Genomic DNA, 25,368 nt, shown 5'->3' on the forward strand with positions numbered 1-25,368 from the left:
TTTATTTGATTTACATATATATATATGTACATATATATATATATATATATATATATATATATATATATATATATATATATATATATATATATATATATATATATATATATATATATATATATATATATATGTATTGTTCTTTACTCTTACTTTTGATCCGTGTAATTCATCCTTTCAAAATAAAAGTAATAATTTACAAAAATGAAAAAAAAAATAAAGTGATATATATAGTCAATGTATTAAAACTGTGGTTATAGGAACAAAAACAAATAATGCAGGTGAGTTAATGATGACAGAACTGTAATTTTTGGCTGAGCTATTTCTTTAACTGTTTTAGAATCTTGGACTGTGAAAGTCTGCTGAATTGGAAAACCGTGCAAATTCAGTTGAGGAAAAACTGTAAATGCGTGTCTATCACACTGAATATAGAGGATCGTTGCTCTCAACACTGTGTTAACACTAATGTAATTTTCATGTATCACATATCAGCCTTTGGTTTCCAGAGGACAAACTGAAGTACGAAAGCAGAAGATGTTAAACAAAATAATTGAAACCATGCAAAAAGGGGGGAAAAGATCAATGTGAAACTTGAAGCTATAATTTGTCCCAATGAGCTATCTGAAACTATACAGTAAAATCACTTAGCATTCGCAGAACGTGGGAGGGTATATGCATTTGTGTGTCTGTTAGGAAAGTCGATTTTATTGCAAAAAAGATTTTATTGCAAAAAAAACAACAACAAAAAAACAGTGCAAATCCAGTGGTGTTGACAGTGACTGTACATTAATGTGCTTATGCAGGCAGATTGTCTTTTTGCTGTGGGTGCATTTCATTCCAGGAAACAGCCCATAAGCTTCCGTTCTGGCTCCACTTCCTCCACAGAAAAAAAAAAAAAAAACGGCCTCAGCTTCTTTAATAATTCAGTATTGCTTATCCGGTAAAAAATGCCTCATCAAACTCACATAAACACAGTCAGAGTAAAGACAGTGGATTGGATATTTTTAGATGAGTGCATTCTGCCTATAGGCTGACTGTGTGTAAATATGGATTAGCGATATGGTAACATGATGTCTGTGCTTTTAAAAAAAAGATCAGTGCAGGGTCTTCAGAATGATTCATGAGTTTGATTCTTGTATTTTGTTGCTGTTGCTGTGATTTATTGCCTGTTTAAAACCCCATATCTTGCGATGCCATATCGAGACACAGCTTCGTCCTCTGCTTGAAAGATTATGTCTGTGACGATCGCTCTCGCAGACACTCATGACGGCATGTTGGTCCTTCAGAAGCAGAGAAATTAAATGCTTATCATGCTTCTGCAGGCGAATCATCAGCGAAAATACTGAGCTTCAATGAGTGTTTGCAGTGGACTTTTGGTCATTGTTAGTGGCTAATCTCTTGCCTTTACAAATACTTACATGAAATTATCAGTCTGGTCCTAATTGAATCATTGGGTTGACCAGATAAAAGAGGGAAACCAGCTAGACCAGTTTAAAATGGTTAATACCAGAAAACCACCTCATGCTAGTTGAAACTTTATTTTAGATACTGTACATGTCAGGTTCCAGAGATCTCACTGTTCTGGAAGCACCTGGAAATACCAAGTAGTCCTGTTTTGGAAAAAAAATAATATTTTGTTTTTCAGAGTTAAACTCACTTCTTACGTATTTTGTCAGAATACCATAAGATCAGAGACTCTGAGTGAATCAGAAAACTAGCTGTAGTGTTTTCCAAGGTCTTGGGAAAATGCTACTGCTACTTTTCAGTTTCACTTAAACGTTCTCTGTCCTTAATAGGTTCATGACACACTGAATTTTGAACAGTGAGTTATGACAAAAGTGTCCCTAACATTTTTCATCATCTACTGTTTGTGTGTTTGCAGATCATTAGTGACACTTCGGTCATCACACAAATGATCTCAGTGACTAAGCTCAGCAGTGATCTGGCAAACATCCAGAGCGCACCAGGAGAATTATTAGAACTGGAATATTTTCTTATTTACACTCACCAGTGACAGTATATTGTGTTTCTCCTTATAATCTTGCCTGTCAAGCTTTAGTTAGACAGGAACTCGATTGCAGAGTATGTGAGTGAAATGAAGCGACAATGATTTTTACTTCCCACTTTAATCACTACGCTCTAAATTTTTCTCTCTTTTCCCCCCTTTTTTTAAACAATAGCTCTCATTATTTCAGTCTCTACAATAATATGGCTACAGAAGTCAGAGGACCAGTTCTAGTATACTTTTTGTGGAGTTATTTTAAAAACAAAATCCTGAAAAAATAAAAATAAAATAAATGAATATATAAATAAAGGTATCTGTTTCTACAGAAATATTAAGCGTGTTTTCAAAATTGATAATAGTAGGAAATAATAATAGTTCTCTTGAGCACCAAATCAACATATTAGAATGATTTCTGAAGAATAATGTAAAAGTTAAGACTGGAGTAATGACTGCTGAAAACTGAGCTTTGACATAACAGGAATACAGTACTTTTTAATATATTACAATAGAAACAGTTATTTTAAATTGTATAGCATTTCACAATATTACTGTTTTTGCTGTGTTTTGATCTTTTTCATATAAAATGCATGCATCTAAATTGTGGACTTTCTTGTAATATTTCATTAAATTCCAAGTTTGTTTCATTTAGATTTTGGAGTGCCAATAGTCTATTAACACCATATTTAATATGTGGTGAATTCTTGCTGATGTGTGTTGTGTTACAATCTGATATGTTATACTTGTTATAAAGTGGTGTTGGAGGGATCTGAAAATCTGCTTTCACACTTCAGTGCTCACATATTCCACTCCACTGGGAAAGACAGTGTTTGAAGAGAATATAAAGTAAGAAAGACATAGCAAGATGAAGAGAATTATGCATTGGTTTTATGTTGTCATATTCCTTCATAAGTGAGGATGTACTTAATTAGAACTACTGTATTTTATTCTACAAAGAAGACGGACCTTCCCAAACTTCTGTTTTAGAAAAGTGCTGATTGGACTTGGATGAAAGCATCTGGCATACATTAATTTCTGTTCTCTTTTTAACTTGATGACAATGTTTCCATTCATTTGTCTGGAGATTTCTCTCACTTTGAGTGCCACCCCAGACTCCCAACGACTGCCAGAGAGGAGAGAGAGAGGTGAATAAAACACCAGGCAGGACTGAAAGAGAATTGGGAGAATCATTTTAATTGCAAAAATACAAATGTTTTCCGTTGTGGGTCTAGTGCTTGCTAAATTAGCATGTAAACTGAAAAGCGGATGAGTCCCATCTGAATTGGTGTCTCCTCCCCCAACCCGTCTCAATGATACCCACTTTAATTGCGTCAAAGCTATTATTATCAGCGTTCATTTTTTTCTGACACTGATCACGTTCTCTGCTCTCCTCCTCTTGAGAGGATAGCTGAAGAGGTTGTAATGGAAGTTTTGAAACACTTTATAGGTTTTGCCTGATAATATCACATTTAATTAGGTCTTTGACACCAAATAGCGCACACAGCAACTCTGATGCTGACACAAAACTAATAAAGATTGATTTGAATGACATTGAAGTTAGTAACACTTTAGATTATCATGATTTTATGTAACTAACTTTTATGTAAAAAAAAAAAAAAAAAAAAAAACCGAGGAAAAAAAACACACACCATTGCTTTAAAACTAGTGATGTTGCAATTGGCGCGCGGAACTTGACAACAACAACAATAACGCCTGGCATGAGTGTCACAAGACTTTAACTGTGGCTCATGATAATATACCATCCAAATTATAGCAATAGCACTGATGTTGACCAGATGTTGTGTTAAAATGAAAAGAAAAAAAAAAACCTCTAGGGTGTGACTATCTGACTTGGGGCGCTTAAAGTAATTTAAAGTTGAGCTGGTCTTTCTCTGCTCTTGGTCTAAGCTCACCCAGAATAAACAAATGATGAAATGGATTTAAAGAAAAAAAAAAAAAAACAGGTTTTATTCCAAGATAGCATGGAATAGATTATAAAATAGGATGTTATAACAGCATATTATACAATCTATTCCATGCTGTCTTAAAATGAATTTATTACTTGATAATCTTAATTAATTTATGCAGTAATTAATCTTAGTGCACAAATAATAATGTCAAATCTAAATGAAAATACACCATTACAAATGTAACTTCTGTATTCAAATCTTCAAAGTTTGTAAGCATTAACTGTAACGTTACCAACATTTTAAAAAGTAAAAGCACAACATATTTCTTAATATTAGCTACTGCATGTGGCATTTTATAGCTAAAATGTTGAAGCTTATCTGTTTTAACTACTGTAATCATTAAAAATGTAGCAACCTGAATATCACTTCCTAACATCATCTCTAGCAAGTAACTCTCTTTCTCCTCTCATGTTCCATACTTGGATCTGCCTGTGGAACCAGCTCATCTTTCTGTTCCTCATCATCACATGTGGCATGTTGCTGCATAACTGTCTGGCTCACTTCTTCAATGCTGCTAATATTTAACTGCGAGGTGCTGCTGCTGACTATGCTGTAATATTTCAGAACCTAAATTCCGCAGTTTTTTTTCTCTCACGATCGCCTTCTCAGCCCCACCCTTTTCTTTCTGTTTTTTTACCCGCGGCCGCATTATGCATATTGTTTGTTTATTTCTATGCTTCTTCAATCGAACGTCTTTGCTGATGGTTTCTTCCTACTCTTCCACTTCTTCTTCTCCTTACTTGGCGGCCACGGCCCGACCATAAAAGAAAGAGTGCAGCTGGCATCCAACTTAAAGGTGCATTGCTGCCACCTACAGTACTGGAGTATGAAACAGATTAGTGGGGAAAAAACAACAACAGGTGATGACTGCGTGCTTGGCGGGTGGTGGGCCGGCCCGCCGGCCGCCCTGGAGTACCGGCCGTTCTGTGATTCTCCAGATCACACAGATGGCCAGTCAGCCCCTGTCTGTGAATAACGTGCTGGTATGTTACAATAAATGCACACTGCACCGTTCAAAATTAATGTGAAAACAACATAAAAATATGATAAAAAATCCATGAAGCCCATATACTGTATATAACGTTATTTTATATATTTATATATTATATTATATATTCAAACAAACCTCCAATATAGGGCACTCCACTCAGCACTCAGGCATCTTGTATTTCCATTCCCAACTCCATTTCCCATAATCCCGTACTTAGGGCTAATGACCACCAGGTGTTCCCCATTACCACTCCCCTATATAAACTGTGTTTGGACTCTCTAATAGTATGAAGTCTTGTTTAGTTCTGTCTGGCCTTTCCGAGCGGTTTCCTAGTGTTTGTTCCTTCCGTGTCTGATCTTGGATTGTTTATACCGACTGTGATTCTCTGCTGCCTGCCCCGACCTCTGCTTGTTACTGGTGCTGATTTTGGATATCCCCTGACATACCTGGCGCTGATTTCTCTCATCTCTGCCTGTTTTGACCATTCTCTTTAATAAACCACTGCATACGGATCCGACCGTCTCTGACTCCTTGTTACAAAACCAATATATACATACATCTCCACTTGGCCTTGTATCAATTTTGACTGTTCAGTTACAGAGTTGATCAGTACAGGTGGTTTTGTGAACTAGATCAACAGATTTATTGAAAAGATCTGACTAAAAAAAAAAAAAAAAAAGCTGTGTCTCTACAAAGCTGTGATTTTAGAAGACATGGAAAACTTTTTATTTTAAGTCACCCTTTGTGTTCCACAGAAGAAAGTGAATCATAAAGTTTTGGAGTGAATGATGACACACATTTAGTTTTGGGTGAATTTTAATTCCAGTAATGTTGTTAAACACACAATAAACATGTCCCTTTCGAAACTGCTTCCATTAGTGTCAAGCTCAGTTACACTCTAAATATCTGTTGTTGTTGATTTTGCTTTTTATTGTAAAAACTCATCCTATGAAAGTATTGTCTATCGCTTTAAGCAAACTGTCTCTTACTGCTTGAGCTTTGTGCAATGTTGTCATCTACACAAAGGGGGGGGGGGGGCAAAAATAGATGAGGTATTTTTAAGTGGTGGGAAAGTCTGTGGTGATTTGCATTCAGTGGCCTATATTTCACAAGAGTTAATATGTGTCAGCTACATCCGCTGGGGAAATATGACACTGTTTACTAAAGCACACAAGATAGTTTATTAGGAACTAGCAGACAACTCAATTAAAGTTCCCCTCTCACCATGTGAATTGAGGCCTCCGTTTTAAAGGTTTATTCTGAAATTATTCCAGCACACATTGAAGTGGGAGTTCACAGAGAATTAATTATGTCCATTGATAGTATTGTTTATTCACTCACGCTGTTGTTTTAGCACCTGGGTCACTAAAAGGAGTATGCAAATCAACAAAGGGACCTCAGCAAACATCCAAGGGGGCTGCAAGATGACTAAAAGTACTGTATTAAAATAAGGGCCACTGTGAGGTGTTTCTTATGCTGATTAATAAAATAACTAATAAACAAATGTATAGATCTCTCACAGCTATTTGCAAGTACTGTATCATTTTTCTAAATGTATTAAATATATAATTTCCTGAGAGGTCAGTAATCACAAAATTAGTTGCAAGTAATTATATTTAATCTATCAGCACTTCTAGCTTCAGAAGCCTTGGACAATATTGAGAACTGAATTAGAGGATTTTGCACTGTAATAACATTGTATTTGAAATGGATGTACTTAATTTTATGTTCTCAATTGTTTGTGGATAAATTTGCTGATTTGAGAATCGGTTCCAGGGTGCTTATGCATCTGTAAACAACCTTCCTCTCCATTATGACTTATAGGAGTATTTTAAATGTACAGTAGTCTACAGTTCTTGTGAGGCTTACACATATGTCATTGGAGATGAGTGTGATGTATTAAAATGTTGTTCTGCCAAAGCTCCTATTTTGACTGGCAGTATTCTGTATTTGAAACCACAGCAGGTTCAGGTGCTCACTGCACCACAAGTGGGAAGATAATGCAAGCAGAAGAGGATCGGTATTAATGCTGAGTTGACGGCTCCTGTTGTTTTCCAGCCTAAGCCAGTGACGTTCAAAAGTGCATTATCTTCATCAGCAGTCTGGCACGCATGGTGCATTTGAGTGCTTCTTTGATGTAGACTGCTCCCGAGGTTCAACTGGAAATTTTCATCCTGATTTGCATTTCCAGAACTGATCGATGGCGGCTGGTAGAGCTTAATGCTTGTGCTAGCTGTCGCCTTGTGGTGCCTAATGGTTTACTGACTGCTACACTGTCATAGGCATTCTCTAGCAAGTTGATCCAAGGCTTCTTGACAGCTTCTTGGGACTTTTATGAGAATAAATATCATAAATCATTTTGCTTAATACTGTAGCTCCTGAGACCAGAGGTGAGAAGCATGCAGAAGTGCTGACACTGTGGGCATCTCAGATTTCTCAGGCAAAGCTTGATAGAGTATTAACTTTTTCTGATTAGCAACGAAGGGGATGGGAGCAGGGTGAAAAAAACAAAAAGAGCATCAGGTTAATTTTTCTGGACCCTGAGGATACATAAAGTAATTGTTTTGTATAGATGAAGTCTGGCTTCAGAGGGAACCTGTGAAACATCACTATCTCTTGCAATTAGAAGCAAATTCTGTAAAGCTTTAATAGCTTGGGAAATTGGGAAATTGTACACAGATAGTAACCTACTTTATTTTCACAATCTAAAAAAAAAAAATAATAACACACCATAGAAAGTCAGGACCCTTGGTAAATATAATCAAAGAAGGCTGTGAAAATTAATCTGCATTGTTAATCCTTTTGATATTTTATTTAAAATAAATCACACAAATCTTACCTTTCATTGGATAATAATAATTTAAAATGGGGAGAAATATCATTATGAAATAAATGTTTAATACACATTGGCTACAATTAACAGCACCCATTTATTTAATACTTTTTGAAACCTTCATTTGACAGTTTAATAGCTCTAAATGTTCTCATATAGTGACTGACAAGGTTAGAGAACACCTGACAAGAGATCAGAGAACATTCATTCATCCAGAATCACTCCAGACCCTTTAGATTCCCAGCTCCATGTTGGTGCTTCTTCTCATCAGTTCACCCCACTAATTTTCTATAGGGTTCAGGTCCGAAGATTGGGACAGCCATGCCAGAAGCTTCATTTTGTGCTCAGTGACACATTTTGTGTTGATTTTAATATTTGTTTTTGGATTATTGTCCTGTTGGAAGATCCAACCACTGCCCATTATACAATATCTAACAGAGGCATTCAGGTTTAGATTTATTTATTTATTTATTTATTTTGTATCTGATTAAATACATTATGCCATGTATCTGAACATGACGCCCAGGACATATCCAGCAGTATATTTAACCCTGGACATGGGGTACGTTGTATCCCTGTTTGTATTAAACCCATCTGGTGGATTTGCTGCTCAAAAGCTAATTTTTATTTTTTGTCTGACCATAGAAGCCCCTGCCATTTGAAATTCCAGTTGTATCTGACAACTGAAAATGTTAGAGTTTGTTTTTGGATGAGCAAGAATAATTTTTCTTGAAACCCTCCTCAACAACATGTGGTGATGTAGGGGTTCCTTGATTATTTTTTTTATTTTTAATTTGTTTTTTTTTATTTTTTCGCTTAGGCTTTCTGACTCCCAGTCTCAACTAATCTCTGCAATTCTCCAGATGTTATCCTTGGAGAGTCTTTAGCCACTCAAACTCTCCTCCTCACCATGCATTAGGACGATATAGACATATGTCCTCTTTCAAGCAGATTTGTAACATCTTTAGTTGATTAGAATCCATAACTATTGCCCTGAAGGTGGAAATATGGATTGTCAATGCTTTAGCTCTTTTCTTACAGCCACTTTCTATTTTGTGAAGCTCAACAATCTTGCCCCGCACATCAGAACTATATTCTTTGGTTTTACTCCTTGTGGTGGATGACTAAGGGGTATGCGCCCTTTGTGTTCCTCATATTCATAATCCTATGGAACAGGAAGCCATGGCTGGACAATTTCATGCCCGTAGTCACCCGGGTGTGCTAAAAAAGTGCAAATATCAATGGTAATATATTTACATTTATATAGATATTTTACTCAAAATAATTAGTATGGGAGTAATAATGATGGTCAACATGCATTGGAGAAAAAAAAAATAATCATGAGATTTTCTCTCCACTTTCAATTGTTTTACTTTAATGATATGTTAGTATTTTGTGTTTTTTTTTTTTTTTTTTTTTTTTTTTTTGAATGTAAGATCAAAAGTATAAACAATGCAGAAATATTTTCACAGCCTTTGCTTATTTTACCAAGGGTGCCAATAATAGTAGAGAGCACTGTACAAAAAAAAACAAAAAACAATTTTTAATAAACCTTTAGTTTATCCTACTATATATATATATATATATATATATATATATATATATATATATATATATATATATATATATATATATATATATAGTAGGATAAACTAAAGGTCCATATTAATTAATTTATACATTAAATACAGATTTAGATTTAGGAAATAATCCAGAGATGCACTGAATTAATCAGTTTGCTTGAACAAATTACTATGAGTGAATGACTCACTCATAAAGAACATTAAAAATCTTTCTTTTGAAAGTGAGTCATTTAGTGAATGAATCAGTGTTTTTGAACACTTTAGTTGAATAAATGAATAAATTATCAACTTACTGGTGTATCAATGTAACCTGCAGAAAGAGAAAGAAAAGAAAAAACAATTGTGCTTGAAGATCTTTATGCTGTATAAAGTGTGCTTCCTTTTATTAGTATCACAGCTGATTCGAATCTATGCTGCTGCAGTACCTTTTTTATACCAGAATATTGCGCAAACCAGTCTCCCAGCTAGTTTCGCTCATCATGCTCTCACAAACACGTCTCCCTCTCTCACTGTCCTTCAACTTTCTTTGCCCTCTCCCTTTTTAACACGCACAGGAACCTACTCACCAATTCAATGTATTCTAATACCCAAACATTTCCTATTGCAGTCACTCACTGCAGCATCAGCCTCAGATGAAAGACTCCAAGTTAAAAACTGTTCTAAGTGTCAGATAGATTCCTCCCGAATGAAATGTGAAGCGTCACAAGGCATCACTTTAATCTGTTGAAATAGCTCTGCCATCATAATACTTGCTTATTATAGAGAGAATAGTCTCCTTTTTACAGTCATACCTACAGATTACATTATTGGTATATTTCAAATATAACAATGAGTTCAAAGAGACATGCTTATATCTAGGAAATGCATCTAAAACAAGGCTGTCATCTGCTATCATTGAAAAGTATTTCAAAAGGCTTGGCCTGTCAGATGCTTAAAACAGTTGGGGACTGCATTTCTGATAAATGGCTGAAGAACATGTACCTGCCATAGAAATGTGGACAGTTAAAACTAGGGAATAGGCAGCAGTGTGGAGATAATATTTTTCAGTTATTAAAAAAGATTAAAATGGTTGATTGGACAAATATTCGCCAGTAGTAAGCAAATTGATCTGAAGGATTATTACTGAGGCTTCAGAAGCACTTTTAACCTACATTTAAAGTATATGACCTGCAGTGGCGGCTGACATTATGAATATTTGAATAGATAAATGTGTCCCCTTTTTCTTTTTTTTGTGGAATACAGTGGCTTCTCTCTTCTGGAATATTTTATAATTTCTTCTATAAGATGTTTCTACCAATGGTAAATAGATTCACATGAACAGAAAATCATTCCCCTGAAAAGGTAACCATAGTAACAGTGTGGGGCTTAAGTATATTTTGCTTATTTTGGATCATCATTGGACAGAATATTAGAACAAAAATAAATGCTTTCATGACTTTATTAAAATTATTTTATTTACTAGTTTAATCCAAAAAACAACAACAAATACATACACACACACACACACACACATATATATATATATATATATATATTTTAGTTTTTTTTTTGTTTGTTTAGTTTTATCGATTCCAAGTCAACATATGGAACATTTTTTCCCATCTCAAGATTGTGCTTTACTCTCCATAGTTCTTCCTTTCTGGTTCTATTCTGAAAAGCATTTCACATTGTTGTGTATGTCATCTAATGAGTGAAACACAGCTAATGAAGTGAATTCAGATATAGTTCAACCCAGGGTGTTGTTCTTAATTCAATTTTTGTTCTTCCTTGTAGGCCTTGGACATTGCCTCTTCTCCTGCCTCTAGGCTGACAAACGGTTCTGCTTTCATGTGGTAAGTTAGCTGATTTTGTCTGTGGGAACTAAGGCTGAAATAGCACTTGAGGTGGAATTCATGTGCTGGACTGTCTGATTCCTTTTTTTTTTCATCCACCTGAAAAAAAAGAAAAGAAAAAAGGCAAGATAAGGATATTTAGTGGGAAGGAGGAGATTGAGCACTTTTTGAAAAAAAATATTTCTCATGCTTGGAGAAGAAAATTATATTACTGTAAGTCAAATTAGTCCAAATTTAACTTTAACTAAAATAGAAAATATTTTTTGATACACATTATTTGTATTATATTTCAATGAATCTTCAGTTTGCATTATTAGAATTTCTTTGTTTTTTCTGTTTTTTTTTTACTGATAGCTCTTGGTCTAGTGCAAAATAGTGTTAGACACTGAATGTGCATATGCAATTACTGTAAATTCCAATATATATATATATATATATATATATATATATATATATATATATATATATATATATATATATATATATATATATATATATATATATATATATATATATAGCACAAGGAATAAATCTAAACAGACCTGCACGCTTATTTTGTCAGCTTGTCGTAGACTTCAAATCACAGCAGAAGTGTGTTTCAGATCTCTGTAATATAAAATAGTGTTGCATTTCTCACCGCAAATAAATATGCAACCCAATTATATAACCCACTGTCCTCTGTTTATCAAGTCTCGAATTTTTTTGGTCTTCATGACAGAGTTTTTTTTTTTTTTGCCTTTTTTTGCCATTTTTAAACTGTATGTTATTTGTTAGTTTGATATGCTTTCTAAAGAAAAGTCTTTGTAAAGAAAAAAAAAATCTGAGAAAGAAGATGTAACGTCATGGACATATACACATTTTCGCGCAGACACACACAGAATTAGACTTCAATGAGATATCAGATGAAAAATGCACAGACGTTTGCTCAAAGGCAAAAAACAAATGAATTTCTCTCCCACCACCTTCTTGCTCCTTATTTACGTCAGAAAATGAAGATGAATTATGCCACTGGGCCAAAGGTTATTTATTTAAGCGCAATAAAGCAAATGCGCATTCGCAGCAACTCCAAATCACATCTTCTGTTCTCATCGGCCTTGGGCTCTCTCGTGTTCGTAAACACAAGGGGTCATAAAATGATACAATGAGACAAGAACTCACATGTTTGTAATACATTACGCCGAGGCGATGATTATCCACAAAATCGATGTTATCATTTCATACTGACACTTAATATTTCCATGCCCCACCTCATGAGAAACATCTCCTGCCTGCCACCTGAGCTGAGTATGGCTTCACTGAGCAGGGCTCGTACCATTGACAGGAAAAACCTGAAGTTGATGGCTGATAGACATTGGGGAAAGTCAATCCTGAGACTAATCCAGGCCATTGTGCATTGGTAGATAAGAAAAAATTGAGGAAACGCCTCCAGTCACCAAATAAATGTTGTACATATAATTTTTATAAATAAAATTATAAATGGGAGGACAGCATATCGATGGATATGACCTCATGTGGATGAGTGCTTGTAAGTGCTGCTTATGTAAGCAAAACTGCAACAACAACAGTAAATCCACCACTCATTGTGACAAACATTTAAGCCCCTTGTTTATCTATTGATTCTAGGCTGATTTATTGCCAGCCTAATCTTAATACAGTAAGTCACATGTGGTCATCTTTTTTTTTTTTTTTTACTCTTGTTCTTTGAACAGCCCAATGAACAATCATTTTGAAATTCTATCACTAAAGACATCTTCTAAATATTCCTTCCTATAATGAGCACTGAATGATCATTTAAATGTAAAGAGAAAGATAAAACTGAATGTTTGCTCTGATTGTAAGCATTCAAATGCCCAAAATCCACGATATTAGCTAAAATCTGTCACTTATAAATGGCTTCAAACACTTCGCCTTATACACTTACGTGCTTTAATGCCAGTGGCACCTGTATTTTGGTCTGCTTTATGTAAATGTATTCAGGGCTGAAACATTGTGTTAAACAAGAATGTTCTCTCTTATCCTCTTATTAACCAAGGGATGCAGACCATTACTAAGACTCAAGTGTTACTGTGTTTGTGTTAAAAGCTCTTAATCCCATATGCTGGTTTGTTTTCAAATTGAGTGGTATTATTGTAAATTTCATCATAGATAAATAAATTCATGCTGAGATAATCCCTCTTACAATGAGACTCTAATCAGGTAGTTCAGCCTCGCTAATCAAATAGGGTTTTATCTTTTGCTTCTGTACCAGCAGCAGTGGAATACACTACATGTATTTACCTATTATATTATGTTCTCTGTAAGTGCCACAGCAAACTCTGGCCCGTCAGGTTACCCACAATGTTCTGAGGCATTTTACAGGTAAGGATCAGGTTCTGATCAGATGCCATGAGGTCAGTGGCATGTCACACCGAAAATATCCCACTGGCTTTTGCTGTAATTCTCTGCAAGCATCTTTCCTTTGTGCTGACAGGGTGGGAGCGCTGGAGGAAAGCCTCTTAGCTTGTCACAGATCCACACAACCCCGACAGATAATGTGTCTTTTTGGCGAGAAGCGACAAAAAGGTCCTGGCACATATTTGTTATTTAATTCTACTGTCTGTCTACTCAACTCTTTTTTTTTTTTCATGGTGAGAAAATGACGGACTTGTCCGCGATATGTATATAGACAGCTCTCGAAAAAAAGGATGGCATTTATGGTATTATGGTATAAAAGTGTATTTGCTTAACAATTTGGGCAAAGCTATATGTGTTTAATCTAAAAGTCATATCGTTCATGTTCATTAAATGTTACATTTACTTAGATGTTGTTCAGAATTACAAAGTAAAAGTAAATGCAATAAGAATATGCAAAAATAAACTAAGCAAAAATAATAATGTTCTTTTTTCTTTATGTTTCTCCACACTGTATATGATTACCATATTTCTACAGGCAGATCACATTAATAAATAGCATTTGTTCTGCAGGCACTCAGTAGCCGCTACTGTGTGAAGACTGAATATTGTGTACAATTGAATTCTTGTATATGTCCTACTGTGAACATAGAATTGATCTTTTTATAGTTCTAACTCATCCATATTACAAACACACTTGGTGTTAACCGGAATTAAGTTTGTTTCAGTGGTACTTCTCATGTTTACCAATGTAAACGTAGATGATAAAAAAATCTTTTCAGACATATCTGCTGGAACTCTCCCCAGCCAAGCCATCTGTAATGCCATTTTTTTTTTTTTTTTTTTATCTTATCAGCCTTCAGTGCCACATGGAACTAATTTTTAAGCTGCAGTGAAGTGAAGTCTGTCAGTGTTTGGAGTTCTCACTTTTCAAATGCAATCAGAATTAGAATTCTAATGAGAATTAAACACTAAAACTTTGTTGTTCTCTCATTGTTCTCTCATGCACCTCAGCACTATGGCAATATCTCATTGCTAGACATAAACAGAAAAAAATTAAATGTGATATGTTCATTCTTTCCACACTGACAGTGATGCTCAATTGTTGTTTGGGAAAGTATTTTGCCATTGTGCTAATGCTTGCAACATTACTATTGCAACTGATACGGGATACTGACTAACTTGCACAATGAGAGTTTAAACACCCACTTTTATTGCTAGCAAAACAAACAACCTTCAACTGTGTCTGCATTGATGAAATAACATTAAACGTACACCAAGCGGATTCAGAAATTAGAATCCAGAAGATAAAGATGCTCTGAAGACTGCAAAACGCTGTGCAGTGCTAAGCTATGGAAAAACACAGTCTTCCCATTGCCTTCCTTCTGATCCCAACATAAGGAAATAGTGTTGAACCAGACCACATCAGTAAGAATTTGGTCCTTTGTTCACTTTATTTCATAGCAGATTCGTTTACAAACGAGGCACAATTCAGTGCAGGATTTTCAGAAAGTTTTACATTTAAAATTTATGCTTTGCAGATATTGGATCCGACACTAATGTCGCACCACTCAACTTTGAGTGACTTTTTTTATTGCGTGGTCACTATTGCATTGTCTGTTATTACAGATCGTTTGATATGTACTGATTATTTATGCATTTTTAACCTAAATCACGGCAACATTCGTCTATGAAGGATGTAGGCTGTCAAACATACACAACACTATTAGCCAATCATAGCAGTGGACGTTTACTTCCTAGACTACAATCTGCCACTCCTATTCAAATAGAGCGTTCTGATGAGGGGGGTCTAAACAGGACAGAAAATCACCTATTACTCCTAAATGATCTCTTTTGATGTAAAAAATCTTGATAACATTATAAGTGGGCCTCAGAGAACAGTACATAATAATAAAAAGTGCCCTTCAAGACCCCTTTAACAGAGCATAACACATCGTAACTGAAAGCACTTAAATGATTTTAAGCATGTAGAAGGCACACATTTAACTTACTGAGAAGGCATTAAGTTGCTTAAATGGCTATTCTTATGTTACACCAGTTGTGAACAGCGGTAGATAATGCACGTAGTACACTATAGCAGTGGTTCTCAACTGGTTTTGCTTGATGATCTATATTTTAGGCTTGATTTTCATTGCATGCTTGTTTTTTTTTTTATGTTGTTCTTATTTTTATTTTCATGTTACTTACGTTTGTTTATTTTTATTTTTTTTGTTTTATGGTTTGAGAATGAGGAGATCCCAACCACTAATTTCCATTTAGTACAGCAGGGTTGAGTCAATATTAATAAAAATGTTTTTGGGAAAAGTGGGGACATCCAATAGGCATAATGGTTTTTATACTGTACAAACTGTATATTTTATGGCCCCACACCAACCCTACACCTAACACTAACCCTCACAGGAAACTTGTGCATTTTATCTTTCTCGGAAAAACGAATTCTGTATGATTTATAAGCGTTTTGAAAAATGGGGATATGGGTTATGTCCTCATAAGTCACCCTCTCCGTGTAAAACCTGTGTCATACCCATGTCATTATACAAAGTTGTGTCCTGATTAAAGCCCGACCGATATGGATTTTTGGGGGCCGATGCCGATATTAACTCGAAAAGAGCCGAACAATCACTGTATACAAGAAACCACTTTGTTTCTCAGGTTTTCTAGTAGAAAACAAGACTGAAACAGGCTATCAGAAACTGTCGAGCATTGACACTGCAGATAAGGATTATGTCTGCCTGTAGCTACAGGATGATATGCCCTCACTTGAATGACTTTTTTATTTATTTTTATTTTTATTTATTTTTTTTGGGGGGGGGGGGGCTGATATGGGGGACAATCTTCTCTAGAAATAATCAGCTATATGCACAAATATGTGTAAACGTTCTGTCCCTGGGCAAGCCAGCGGTCTGTGAAAGAATGCGTCATGATTTCAGCACACTTGACTGGAGGGGTTGGTGATGTGAAGTGAGTGAGTGGAACATGCAGGTGGTTTCTTGATGATTTCAATCACACCTGTTTTTCTGTCACATACTTTTTCCATTGCTGTTCAGTAGATGTTTGGAAGCATAATGAAAATGTTTTTGAAACTTGGTTGTAGGAGTGGAAAACTTGGGATCCAAATTACAAATCTGCATGCATACAGTATGTTTATGCATGTTTGTAAGAACAAACTGACATCTGGTCATCTCAGTATAAAGTGCATGTTAGCATGTAGCATGTTCTCTATCTTTGCTATATTAAGACAGACACTTTTGCTTCGTTAACATTTAACCCTAAGTAATTTTAATGTGTGGAAATGTTTATTTCTTTCTCTCTCAATCCTGCAATGCTATTAGAGCAACTGTGAACTGCACGCTTTTTGAATAGTACATATTGTAGGATGGTCCATGTTTTAAACTCTTCTGGCACTTACACTTCTGTATTTCATTCTTTATAATGGCTAGAATGGTTTGTTATTGCCTTAGTGTCTTAGTTGTGTCTGAGCTCACCAAGACATTTCAGACAGCTACACCGTTGTTTGTTTGGCAATAAATAAATATCAAATATAATTTTTTTGGTGACACAGAGGTGCATATAAAAACACATGTCTGAAGATATAAGCAGAAGAGTGTAAATAATCTTTTGTGGGGGACTCCACTATATAAGTAAATTCATAAGTGCATAAAATTTGCATACACAGTAAAAATTTCAACATCTACACAAACCAAAGTAGTGAAATTATGTAAAAATCAACCCATGTTTACTTTATTGTGATGAAAGAAAACTTGCTAAAATTGTTGTTGTTGATGTGCTTAATTTTATAAAAATATATGCTGTACCTTTCCAAATGTTTGAGTTCTGTACGTTTTTTTAAACGTGAATATGTGAAAATAATATATAATATAAATACTGTATTATAATATAATGTATATTATATTAAAGCCCCTATACATTAATATAATGTGTGGAGGCACTGAAATTCATGGCATTGTAGGAATTACTCTTTCAGTAATTTAATTTATCTGTCTAGCTAGCATCCTCTCTATTTATCTGTCTTACTCTCTGCACTACATTCTTTTCTTTCCAATCTCTCTTTCGTCTGTCAGCACTCCAGCACCTATTAACTCGCTCTCAGGGTTCCCTCACTCTGCCAATGCATTTGAGCCATTTCACTTCACACAATTAGAGTGCATTACCTGCAATGCTTTCTGCATGCATGTTTGAGGAAGCAGGGATGACTCTGAGGAGTTACCCTGGGAAGGATAATGGAGTGGTGTGTGTGTGTGTGTGTGTGTGTGCGTGATTCTGTATGTGTGTGTGTCTCTCTGTCTGTGTGTGATTCAGTGTGTGTGTGATTCTGTGTGAATGTCTGCTTGCATCACGCCACTGAACATGCAAGCCTTGGAAGAGAAAGCAACAAGGGACATATGAGCCTTTTACACAGTATCAATTAAGAGCTAACATACCTCAATACCATATATTTTAGAAACAGGAAGAAGTAGCTAATACCCTACCCTGACATAACATTGTCCAAAGTGCATTATGTCACATAATACAGCATTGAGCGAAATGAAACCGTGAACTGTTTGGCTATTTAAGCACCATGGACAGCAGTTGAGAACTTATTTCAGTACCACGGACAGCGATTTTCTCTCTATTCTGTGAATGAGAGGGTATTAAGAATAGCATAATTGCAAGTTTCTAAAGAAACTCTGAAGAATCCAGTGTTGTCAAAGAATTGATCTATCTTTAAACTTTAGAAAACAGCTTTCCGCATATATTTTCTTCTATAGTTGTGCCATATACAGATTTACATTTCTATCTTGAGCTGCAAACAATCAAGAAACACGTATAAATACCAAGAAAAAAGATAAGACAAATAACTGCTCAGAAACAGCTTTAGCAATCTTTGTGACATAAGCTGAATAAACATACCTACATTTAAACAGTTTAACCTGAATATCTATCTATCTATCTATCTATCTATCTATCTATCTATCTATCTATCTATCTATCTATCTATCTATCTATCTATCTATCTATCTATATGTACAGTATATTATGCTAATATATAATGTATAATGGGAAATGCACAACACTGTAGAAATTACTTATTAAACGTTGTTTAAAGAAGTTATGTTTTTTTCCAATTTGTATTTTCTAGGACTAACGAAATATAACAGTTGAAATTCTTTTTACTGCAGTTCAGTTATTCAGCCAGTTCTGTTTGTGTATTTGCAAATTTGCAAGAGTTAGTTCATAGGATTGGTATACACTTATGTTATTTATATTTCCGTGTGTATATATATATATATATATATATATATATATATATATATATATATATATATATATATATAGACACTGAACAAAGTTCTTCTGCATTTCTCAGTTATCTCAAAATATGCAGCTCTGCTGTGTTGTTACTGTCACAGAATGCATCATTCTACCAGCTTTCTGACCACTCTGTTATGTGTTTGTGACAGGAAAACTGCCCACAGCTTCCTCTGCCCACACCCTCTTTGAGTTATTGAAATTCAGCTGTGTAAAAAGCTGCTAGTGGCTCTTTCCGTATTCTCCAGATATATGTCTCCGCCCCCCATATGCCAACCACCCCTCCTTCTCCATTTGTAAAAGGCTAGGATTTTTAATAACACCCCCCACCCCCTCCTTTTTTATAGTCAAAGGCTGTGAGCATATCTCTACCCGAAAGGTATCACTTTGATTAGTTTTTTTAGGTAGAGGGCAAGACAGACTGAAAGTTTTACGATTGTAATCGAACAGTGAATCTTGCTGGCTTTTTCTTTCAAGTGATATAATGAACACAGTGTCACTGCAGCATCTACTCAAAATTTAACCCAGAATTTTTCTATATTTTCTTTGTGCCCATAAAGCACACCAACAATGTTATTAAGTGTTACTCTTTATTTCAGTAGTCCACTTTAGGCACTAACTAATTTATATATATATATATATATATATATATATATATATATATATATATATATATACATATATATGTATATATGATTACATAATCCAGATCAGTTAATACACAGCAATGTTGGTAGTTGACAGTTAATTGCAAAGTTACTTATAGTCAGCTATATGTCTAAATTGCACTAGCAAAATAAAGTGTTATGTGTTAAACTGTAGGCCCATGTTTGATATGACTGTGGAGAAAACTGGATTGTGGCTTTAAGCTTCAACACAAGGCCATAGTAAATGTAAAAACTGATTAGCTCTCATTATCTCTGTGCTGGTCATGCAGGATCATCTGTTCTCAATCTGCATGATGTCTGCATGACAGAATGGCAGTAGATAATTATTGGCTCCTGGCCCATTTCCAGATGTGAGATGTTGTTAAAGGGAAAGGAAAGGCTACCATCCATATGGTCCTCTTCCTTCCCTGCCTGGATCAGGCTAGATGTACCAGGCAGATGGAATCACATACCGTCTGCTTACAGTCACATTGTGTGTCTGCCATTGTTAATCGGGCACGGGTTGCTTCCACTAGCTAAAATGCAAAGGCTTAGAGATTGAGGATTTGTGCAACTGTATCTGTATTTACAAAATTGTGGGATGCAAAGGTGGCTGATAATCAGGGAAGACCAGGGGAAAAAAAGCAAGAGGAAGAAAAGTGCAGTGAACATTGTGTAACAACTAGAACCCTGCACTGGCCTCAAATTTAGGCCCGAGCCGGGCCAGGCCCGGGATGCTCAGGCCCAAGCCCGGCCTGTGTCTGACAGCTTATCAGAATTACTAGCCCGAGCCTGACCCGAGCCCGTTACAGCTTATACTATTGTTTCAGCTATTAAAAATAGTTCAGTTTTATATGTAATGGCAAAGTGATTATATTTTTATAATTTCAGAAAACATTTTTTTTTTTTTTTTTTTTAAGTAATAAATGTTGTGTTCTACCACTAGGTTTTCGGGATTACGAGGGGGTTAAGTTTTTTGTCTGCTGTGTGCGTATGCGTGTGAGTGTGTAACACAGGACTAGTAAAGTGATCATCCATGTGTGCTTCATGTTTAATAGCTAACTGAACTACTCTTAACATAACAATGACCAGCGGCAGACAGTAATTTTATGTTTATGTAATAAAATAATAATAATAATAATGTCCCGAGACCCGATGGGTTTGCAGATCTCTAGTAACAACTTGTCCAGCACTTTGTGACATCAGAAAAAAGTCATTTGTTCTTGGAGCAAGCAGCTGTGTTTCTCACATTCACAGTGGGCTAATCGATGTTGACGTGGCATTTCAAAACTGGAGTGATGAGTGTGCCTGCATGTTCTAAAGTGATCAAATTGGCATGCTCCAGCTGAGCTGTGCTGTTTGAAGATGGCCTTTGATGAAGACTGCAGCATTGAGAGCAGGACTCTTCTGGGGACCCATTCAATCACTCTACTCTGGATAGATTTATTTTTCTTTCTGCCTCTCTTTTTGCCTCTTGCAACCCTGTGATCTGTCAGGATAAATACTACGTGCATTTGGACCCCCAACTATTCGTAGATAAAAGTTTCAATTCTCTTTCTCCGCGAAGAGTGCTCCTTGTGCAGTTGGCTTTTTTTTTTTTTTTTTTTTTGCCAGTATAAAGAGCTAGGCTCTCCATTTTAAGTGCTAGACATGTTTAATGCTGCCCCAGGCCCCAGTAAAGTGCTAGCAATAAGATTTAGACAGGCTGGGCTCCACTTGTAATCTGAGGCAAGAAAAACAGCTTTTCATCAAAGTGGATTTACAGTGCTTCCTGAGCTCAATTGGAAAATCTGAAAATCTGTCACAATGGAATTAGAAACTTGTCATACCAATTGCTGAAAAAAAGATTACTACTGTTAAAAATAATTGGGGTCAGTAAGATTTGTACTATTGTTATTATTATTATTATTATTATTAAATTAATTATATAATTATATAATTTTATTCTGAAAAGATGCATCAAGTTGATCAAAAGTGAAAGTAGGGACATTTATTAAATCCTCTTTCTGAAATTGTCTTTCTGTTTATCGAGGAATCCAAAAAAAAAAAAAGATCATGGTTTCCACCAAATTATTAAGCAGTGCCACTCTTTTTGACATTTGATGATGATCATAATGATGATGATGATTATAATGTTTCTTGAGAACTGAATCATAATTTCACATTTTCATAATTTGCCACTGCTGAAAGTTAATATTTTCCATGATTTACTGTATTTTTGACCAAATACATGCAGGATTGATGAATATAAGAGACTTCTTGCAAAAACGTAAAAAAAATTTTTAAAATTTTTTAAAAAATATTATTATTACTGGCGCATAATTTTTGATTGGTATCCTCTCCAAGGAAACTCCACACTGCATACACAAGGGGACACTATGGGGAATGCCATCAGCATGATCATCAGCAGAATTGTGCTCTCTTTGGAGTCGTCCGGTTCGGCAGATAGCAATCACAATCAGAATGAGTTTTATTGCCAGGTATGTTTACACATACAAGGAATTTGTTTCCGTGATGAAAAGCTGCTGGCATCATCCAGTCAATACGAGGACATGGATGCAATTGGTGATTGGGTGGATTAACACATTATGGATGTGTTACAAACCTGCCAGGTGAAACTGCTGAAAGATCTAGATGTAGGTAAGGGTTTGTCTCCTGAGGCTGTGGAGAAGCTTCGCCACACCACAGATCTCACTCTCCATGCCACCAAGCAAACCGCTGCAACCATCGCTCAGGCGATCTGTATGGAGCATCATCTGTGAGCTTTTTGTGTGGAGTTTCCTAATACTCACTACCCCCTGCTCTGCATATTTGCATATCTCTCACACCTGGTTCAGATAACCAGCTCGTTCGAAGAGAGCTCAAGCATGAACTGTGTTCATTGCTCCTACTCTACTCCCTGCAGCGTCTTCACACACAGACAAAGTTTACTAGAAAAGTGTGAAGTGTGACATATTATACTTCTGTAAATACAATTTAAATGAATGTCTTTCACACTTTAATACCCTTTGAACGGAACATATATGGTCCATTCGAACTGGAGTCGCGGTGGAACATCCTGTATAGTCTACAATTTCAGAATTGCATTAGATCCTGCTTAATACAGTAAGCAGAGAGTCCTAAAAATTGAGTCTGAGTCTGAAAATAAATTAGAAATGAACGTGGATTATTAAATATACTGTATGCAAGTGTACAGTCTCAAAGTCACATCAAAGTCTCAGATCATTAATATTTAAAACTTTAGTTTAATTGCTGGTGTGCGTTTTAGAGTGAACTCAAAGTAGTGGGGAAAAAAATATAATTGTGTGCTGAGTTCACTGGTATTTTTTCAACCATTTTAATTTCTTATTAATCATTTTAAATTGGAACTCTGAAAACTCATGAAATCGAGTGGAAATAACAGAAATGACAGTGTCAAGCTAAACGAATAGTAACATTTTAGTGTAAACAGAAACAGATTTTTATTTCCTTTTATTGTGTCTTGTTCTAAATGCATTTTCTTCAAAATCCAGATGCAGTAAAATGACTTAAACTGAGAGGAAACTCACAGTGAGCTCACTGTAGATTAAATGAAGACTCTAGCATAGCATGATTTGGTGGTCCACCAGCCTATTAAAAGCTTATCATGCAATTCTGTTTTTCAAAACTGGTTTCATATGTTTTCTTTTGTACATTTCATTTTTATTGGTTTATTGATTATGTTTCCTTTTTAAATGCAGCTACACTTTATGCACTGGCTAATGCTATTCATGTTTAGTGGAAGCAGTTCAGCAGAAGAAAAGATGCAAGGATCACCTACAGTGGTTCTCACTCTCAACTGCTATGACAAAGTCTCAGAAGACTACATATGTGGTGGTTTCTTCAGAGATGAATTCACAGTCCAATTTGACACACTCTAATTCTGTGATTTGACAGATTATTGAAGCATGTCAATTACTGCAATCACTCAACCAAACACAATTGATTCACACGTGCAGAATACCTGCATATTTTTCTTCTAGCTTCACTGGATCCAATTAAATAACTTTCATTATTTGTGAAATTTAACATCGGAAAGTAAATCAATTGCCCATTGTTACAAAACAAAGTACAAGTTTAATGGTTTGTACATGGTAGATATGAAAATCAGCATTTTTCATGAGCCCAGAGTAGTTATTGACAGAAGCCCCATAGTGAACATCTGTGTTTGCCATCTTTATGACCATGAACATCTTTCTGTCAGCCCTCTCAGCATTTACCCCGGGGGACCAGTGCATTCACATGTCAGCTGGAAAACTGACAGCGAGAGAATGACAGCAGCACTAGAGCAGAAAGACATGCATTAAGTGTCTCTCAAAAAAAAAAAAAAATAATAATAATAATAATTAATATAATATATTAATATAAATGTATATATATATATATATAAAATGATCATGAATGCTGAACTCTGCCACTTAGCTGTTAGAGAACAGTGCGGCAGGGAGGGAAGAGGAGACAATGATTAGATAGAGTGAATGAACACAGACCAGAGTGATTTCTGATCTGGCTAATGCAGGGTTCGCACAGCAAAGTGATCACATCAGAAGAAAGTGGAAATACTCTCATTAGGGCTGTGCATGGTGACTGGAGCCACTGCCCCCTCTGCCCTCATTGGCTGAGGTGCCCCTGTTGCAGCCCCAGTGCCCTCCCAATGCCAATGACAATGCCTAATGCCATTAGATCAAAGCGTTGTCAATCACTGCCTGATTCGCTGCCATTGTTGCCTGTAAATTTGATAATGCTCAACACCACTGTATCAGAGTGCTATTTTACCAAGCCAAAAAAAAACTACTGGAATCTGAATCTGTTATTCGCTGACAGCAAATGTGGACACAGACCATGTCTCTGTTCATACTGTACGTAAACACTCAGTTATACTGTATATTTTGGAATATCACCCTGGGGTACGTTTCCCAAAAGCATCGTTACCAACATAATTCAGTGATTCTGTGTTTCCCGAAACCATAGTTCACATTCGCAAACAGCGTCGCAAACTTGCGTGGTTGGAACTACAGCTCTTTAGTTTCTTATTAGCATGGGATATGTGTTTAAATAAATATGGTATTGGGCACAATATGCAGGCTAACATGCAGTACAATCTATATATTCCCTGCCATTTAAATATAAATTCATTTTAATCTATGCATTTATGGGCGTCCTATAAAAGCACCATTTTTGACGAGTGTGCATGTGCATAAATACCTAAAGGGAACCCCAGAGTATGATGTAAGAGGTAATCCACGATGAATCAAACATCAAATCAACCAAAATGAAAGGGCACAAAACACAAAATAGCATCTTAGATGCGTAGATGCTTTAATCGGTTAAATAGCAGAAGTTATTCCTCCACCACATGCATGTGATGTCATTAACAATGGCCCTATGTTGTTAACTAATGTTGTTCAAACGACGGAGATGTAACCGTGTTCAGAAAACAGTCGTAACTAGCTAGTTTGTTTCAGCAACAATGCATTGTACTATGGTGGTTAATCAGCGATGTTATGTCGTACAGGAAACGCACTTCTGGTCAATATTCTGATTACTTTCATGTGACTGATCAAGTTAATATATTTACCTTGTATGAGTAACAAAATGTGTTTCCTGTGTCCAGATTTGACCGCAATAATAATGCAGAAACAGACACTTCAAATTAACCTTTAAATGTGAACTTTTACAAAAAGTTTGAAAACAATATTCCCTGCAGCAACTAATGAATACAAGCACACACACACACACACACACATAAGCTGCATTTACACTTGGCATGTGA

General features: G+C 35.7%; 1 protein-coding gene across 1 annotated transcript in view; it reads left to right on the forward strand.

The window, feature by feature from the left end:
- Window positions 1-25,368, forward strand: part of LOC128027493 (leucine-rich repeat and immunoglobulin-like domain-containing nogo receptor-interacting protein 2) — a 218,178-nt gene that overhangs the window by 36,452 nt on the left and 156,358 nt on the right. The window contains exon 2 of the mRNA XM_052615172.1: window positions 11,150-11,208. The gene's annotated coding sequence lies outside the window, so the exon portion shown is untranslated. The remainder of the gene's footprint in view (window positions 1-11,149; window positions 11,209-25,368) is intronic.

This window comes from Carassius gibelio, chromosome A14 (genome assembly GCF_023724105.1).
Source record: "Carassius gibelio isolate Cgi1373 ecotype wild population from Czech Republic chromosome A14, carGib1.2-hapl.c, whole genome shotgun sequence".
NCBI lineage: Eukaryota > Metazoa > Chordata > Actinopteri > Cypriniformes > Cyprinidae > Carassius > Carassius gibelio.